The sequence below is a fragment of the Chlorocebus sabaeus genome, chromosome 5 (assembly GCF_047675955.1).
Source record: "Chlorocebus sabaeus isolate Y175 chromosome 5, mChlSab1.0.hap1, whole genome shotgun sequence".
NCBI classification, from domain to species: domain Eukaryota; kingdom Metazoa; phylum Chordata; class Mammalia; order Primates; family Cercopithecidae; genus Chlorocebus; species Chlorocebus sabaeus.
The window spans coordinates 13,855,842-13,861,841 of NC_132908.1; the positions used below are offsets into that span (position 1 = coordinate 13,855,842).

Sequence of the window (6,000 nt, forward strand, 5' to 3'; positions counted from 1 at the left end):
CTGTAATCCAAGCACTTTGGGAGACCAAGACAGGAGGAACACTTGAGCCCAGGAATTCAAGACCAACCTGGGCAACATAGCAAGATCCCCCACCTCCCCGACCTCTACAAAAGAATTTTAAAATTGGGGCCAGGAGAGGTGGCTCAGGCCTGTAATCGCAGCACTTTGGAAGGCTGAGGTGGGTGGATCACTTAACGTCAGGACTTCAAGACCAGCGTGCTCAACATGGTGAAACAGCATCTCTACTAGAAATACAAAAATTAGCTGGGTGTGGTGGCACATGCCTGTAATCTCAGCTACTTAGGAGGCTGAGACAAGAGAATCCTTGAACCTGGGAGGCAGAGTTTGCAAGTGAGCAGAGATCATACGACTGCACTCCAGCCTGTGTGACAGAGCAAGACTTCATCTCCAAAAATAAATAAAAATAAAAAATTAGCCAGGTAGGCGTGGCGGCATGTGCCTATAGTCCCAACTACTCAGGAGGCTGAGGCAGGAGGACCAGTTGAGCCCAGGGCTGAAGCAGGAGAATCACTTGAGCCCAGGAGTTAGAGGCTGCAGTGAGCTGTGATTGTGCCATTGCACTCCAGTCTGAGTGACAGAGCAAGACCCGGTCTCTTTAAAAAACAAAAAGAACGCTGCCCATCCCTCACAACACAGGGTCCCTGCCTCAAGGAGCTGGGATACTGTGAGTAGCTAAGTGTGCCTTCTTTAAATAAAATCTTTATTTAGGGTGTTAGTAAAAAGCCTGCTGTCATGACCTCAGATGACCTAAATATCCAAGCCCAAGGGTTTTTTCCCTTCCACAAGCAAATGAATGTATCCAGGAATACTTTAAAGTAGTGCTTCCCAAAGTGAGGCCCTGGACCAGGGAGCAGCATCACCTGGGAGGTTAGAAAGGCAGCCCCATGGACCCAGCCCAGACTAACTGAATCAGCCTGCATTTTCATGAAACCTGCAGGTGCCACCCAGCCACCACCAAGGCTTACCTGACATAACGCAGGTGCCAGCCCCTCACAGGCCAGGAAGAGCCTCTGCTGCCTACCCTCACTCTGTGGAGGGCAGCAGGCACCAGGCACACGAGGTGAGCCGGGATGGAGGAACTGGGGGAAGCCCAGGTTGTCCCTGGAGCCAGAAAGTGTCTTGGAGACACTGCCATTGAATTGTTCAGAAACAATTTTTCCGACACCCACAGCTGTAGCTAAACCACTTTAGAGAGATATTGTATCCCCCTGGGGCTTAGGTTAATGAGGCACCATCAGGAAGGGAGAGAGGAAGTAAAAAGGCATTCAGCCTTCTAAGACTCTCAGGAGGTCTTTTGGAAAATCTGATAACGGCCGGGCACAGTGGCTCATGCCTGTAATCCCAGCATTTTGGGAGGCTGAGTCTGGTGGGTCACGAGGTCAGGAGCTCGAGACCAGCCTAACATGGCGAAACCCCGTCTCTACTAAAAATACAAAGATTAGCCAGGTGTGGTGGCAGGCGCCTGTAGTCTCAGCTACTCAGGAGGCTGAGGCAGGAGAATCGCTTGAACCTAGGAGGCAGAGGTTGCAGTGAGCCGAGATTGCACCACTGCACTCCAGCCTAGGTGACAGAGCGAGACCCTGTCTCAAAACAAAAACAAAAACCCTGATAAATTGTGACATCCCTTTTCCAGGAAAACTACATACGCACTTTGCATATACTTTTGGGGAATTCACACATTTCCTGGGCTTGAGTGCATGGGCTCAGGTTAAGAAATTTTTGAGATAGTCTCACTCCGTCTTGGCTCACTGCAACCTCTACTTCCTAGGTTCAAGCGATTCTCTTGCCTCAGCCTCCGGAGCAGCTGGGACTATAGGCGTGTGCCACCATGCCCAGCTAACTTTTCGTATTTTAGAAGAGACTGGGTTTCATCATGTTGCCCAGGCTGGTCTCGAACTCCTGAGCTCTACCCAACTCGGTCTCCCAAACTTCTAGGATTACAGGCATGAGCCACCACACCCGGCCTAAGAATTTCTACTGTACAGACAGGCACGGGGAAATAGAGGTGCCAGAAAAAGCCAAAAAAGATTAAAGATATATATATGTATAGATATATAGATGATATAGATACAAACAAAATATATCTAAAATAGAAAAGAGTGCCTAAGTTTCAACACAAAGGAAAAGTAGATGCTTATAAATTATTCAGATCTAGGCAACTTAATTATACAGAAGCAACAAAAAGATCAAAAATATTCCATCATGGCACTCGGCTTTGTCATCAGATCAATTCTGACATTTCCTCACTTAAAATATCGCCTTTCTAGTCCCTTGAAACCACCGTCTGCTTCAGCCAACGCTGGTTCCTCGCCCTAGCATGTGGGAGGCCTAGGATTGGGTCACAGTTGTGTGTCATCAGGACCTCGCCTGGACCACGGACCCTGTCAGAGGACAGGGAATGTTTGCTTCACGTTTTTCACTAAGAGTGAACGATGGCCAATTCCTTATGACTGAGAAATGGAAGGTTTTGGCTTGATCACCAAAAGCCTTGCTGAAATTTCAGCACTGGGACGTTTGTTAGTACAGTGGTTGGAGGGTTCCCAGAACCATGTGGAAGGGAATCGCACATGTTCGACAATACTTGTTGAGGACATACCTTGTGCAGACGCCAGGGCCAGAACAGACAGCTCCACGCTCCAGGCGATCTGTTATCTGGGGCTCCTCGGGTCTCCTTTTCACCTCCCAGATAAATGGGCTTATCAGCCCAACACCTGCCACCTGTGTGCTCTATTTTAGGGCTCACAGAGGGCCAGAGGGCCCCCTAGGCCCTGAGGATACAAAGGGCATCCCACCAGGCCATCAAGGTACATACGCCCCTTTTTCATGTGCCTGGGACACCTGAGGCTTTCAACTGCCTCCCTTCCCTCAGAAGACAAAGATTTTAAAAGTACCCGTTAAAATCTAATTTCCATTCTACCTGCCAGTTAGTTTTGGATTCAGCCCCCATGTGATTTTCCTTTATTGGCTAATTTCTTTTCATAAGCCTCTGCCACTTCAGCACAGTAATTCCAATAACCCAATAAACACCCACCCCCTGCCCCAACAAAAAAAGGGATGGGGACAGTGGAGCCAGTATTATCATCTGCTATGCAAAAGCCATGCTTGCTAGTGCACGTTTTCTGAAAATGTTCTTCAAGTCTTTCTTTTAATTGGGGAGCCACCAGGTGATTTGCACTTAGAGCGCCCCAGCACTTCAGGTGCAAGGCCTCAGGGTTCCAGTCCTGACGCCTGGAGGGAAAATTAGACCTTTTCTACTCACCTGCCCAAACCTTGACATTTAAAGCATCTCCCCGGTATTTTTCAGCTTCCTATTTGCCTATACACCTGCATGGTAGGCTGTGGACGTTCTTAGTATAGGCCCCTATATACCCTACCGCATCCCTGGTACCAGCAGGCAGGGACACACATAGCAGAATGTTCTGTGCGCAAAATACCTCCAATCAACCTAATGCCCATCTTCCAGCAACAGTTTAAATCAATTGTGGCACAGCCACTCAATGGAAGAGCATGTAGCTACTAGAGACTAAGGTAACCCACCTATGCAGCATAATCCCATTAATTATAGTATATACTTTAGTATATATGATTTGCTATATTGTGTTAATATTACACAACACATGCATGAATAATAGAAATTGTTATATTTCTCAAACAATGCTATTAGTTGTGGTGACTAAACTGTATTACCTACCAAGAGCCATTCAATGAACACATCATACATTAATTCATGAAAACTCAAAGTGCAGAGAACAGTAAATCAGTCCGTTTGTGTGGAAATCAAAGGGCATGTCTGAATTTATAAATATGAACGTGCACATTAAACTGTCAGATGCCTTGGGGCTGATTTAGCCGCCGAGTCAGCAGGTCTGGGCGGGAGAGAAGTTGCATTTCTAACAAAATCCCAGGTGCTGCTGCTCGTCTTGGGTCCGGGGACACATCCAGGCTAATCAGGTAAATTGGGGGAAGAAGAAACTTTCGGTTGTTTGTTTATTTTTTTCTTTTCTTTGAGGCAAGGTCTCCCTCTGTCGCCCAGGCTAGTGTACAGTGGCGCGATCTCGGCTCCCTGCAGCCCCGAACTCCTGGGCTCAAGCGATTCTTCCGCCCCGGCCTCCCAAAGGCGGAAATTCCAGGAGCTTTTATTTTCTAAATCTCACGCCTCCATCCAGCAACCCTGGCTGGGCGTGGGATCCCTGCAAGGCGGCGGTGGACGGCCCGGAGTCGGGCTGATAAGGAAAACTGCCACCATTCCTTGGCTTCCTGGGTGCCTCGCTCTAGAGGGGAAACTGAAGCTCCGAGTCGAGCCTGCCCGAGACGCCACATCCCTGGCGGGGCTGGGATTCGCACCCGGCTTCTGAGACGCCGGCCGGCGCCCCGCCCGTGGAACCCTCAGGACACGGATCCAGCCGCGCCCCGGCTCCAGAAGTCCCCCAGCCCGCTGCGGTCGACGGAGGACCCCGCGGGCCGCGCCCCCGAGCCCCCGAACCCGCCGGCGCGCGCCCGTTGAAGCTCCGCCCCGCCGGCCGCAACGGGGAAGGGGGCGGTGCGCGCTCGTGCCCGCCGGGCGAGCGCACGGGAGCAGCGCCAGGATAGAGGTTCGCGAAGCCGCCATCGTAACGCAGGCGCGGTGGCCAAGTGGTAAGGCGTCGGTCTCGTAAACCGAAGATCACGGGTTCGAACCCCGTCCGTGCCTGGTGTCCAGCCTTACCCTATAGGGTGGAGACTTTTTAGGAGTGGTCGATTCCTGCCGCATTCTGCGAGTAGATCCTTCCCCTTGGACTGCAGACCCGACCAACTGTTTTCCTTCAAGGGTTTGGGTTCAAGCTCCCCTGCTTCCCTCGCAGAACGTAGAAGTCTGGGTGGTCCAGCCTCGGCGCGTCTGGGCCGCAAATCTGGCCGGCCCCGGCGATCGGCTCCGTACACACAGCTACCCCTGGGACGCTTCATCCCCTGGGAGAAGGTGGAGGGCTCCGGGGGTGGGGCGGGACTCGCAAACTCAAAGGGTCGGCTGCAGATCATGGCCTCAGGGAAGCTCCAACACCCTTGGGGCAAGGAGACCTCCAGCTTCTGGCGTTTGGCTTAAGGGCCCCTCCACATTCTTCTGCACAGGAAAATCCAATTTTATCCGCTCTAACAAAAGCCCTGCCGTTGCCTGATACAGAGCCCACACCCAGAGTCAGCTGGTGTCTGTCTGGCTTGCTATTTTTGAAAGGAAATCCACTGTAGGCACTGCATTCGAAAAAGAAGCAACCCTGCCCAGGCTTGGAGCAATTCTGACACGCAAATCTGAAACCTCCCGCTCTGAGCCCCCGCTTGCCCCTCTGTAAAATGGGCGCTTGTGAGCAGCTGCCGGGAAAGGCTGCTGCTTCGGAGGCGGCCTCGGTAAACGGAGCTCCCGTCAGATCACACAGGTTTTCTTTGCATCACGAAGGATGCACCAAGGGCCTGCTGGAAAGCCTTTGAAGACGTTATGCAATGACCCCAATCCAGGACCGCCGCATCGTGCACTGTGAAAAACCCAGCTTGAGTGAATTTGGGGAAGCCTTTATCAGTCTGAGATTCCTAACTGGAGGAGGCGTTCGTGGAGCGCCTGGTGTGTGCCTGGTGGAACTGGATTCTGGGCTTCCCTCGGTGAACTGGCCAGGCCAGAACGGGCTTTCGGGAGGTAACAGGGAGAGAGGGAGGGAGCAGGAGCTCCCGGGGGTAAGTGTCCCCCTTCTACAGCAGGGGTTCCACACTTGTGAGCGTGCATCAGCCTCCCCTAGAGGGCTTGTTAAACACGGATTCCACATTCAGCAGCTCGGAGCTGGGCCCAGGTCATTTGCATTTCTAACGAGCTCCCTGGAGATGCTGGTGTTGGACCGCACCTTGAGGACCACCGTTCAAACGAGAGCAATATTCTTTTTTTCTTTTTTGTTTTTTTTGAGACAGAGTCTGACTTTCTTGCCCAGGCTGGAGTGCAGTGGCAGGATCTTGGCTGAC

The 6,000-nt window shown here is 51.7% G+C and overlaps 1 non-coding gene across 1 annotated transcript; it reads left to right on the forward strand.

Annotated features, from left to right (window-relative positions):
• Positions 1-4,639: 4,639 nt before the first annotated feature.
• TRNAT-CGU (transfer RNA threonine (anticodon CGU)) lies at positions 4,640-4,711 on the forward strand. The gene has a single exon. It is a non-coding gene; the product is annotated as a tRNA-Thr (tRNA).
• Positions 4,712-6,000: the final 1,289 nt, after the last annotated feature.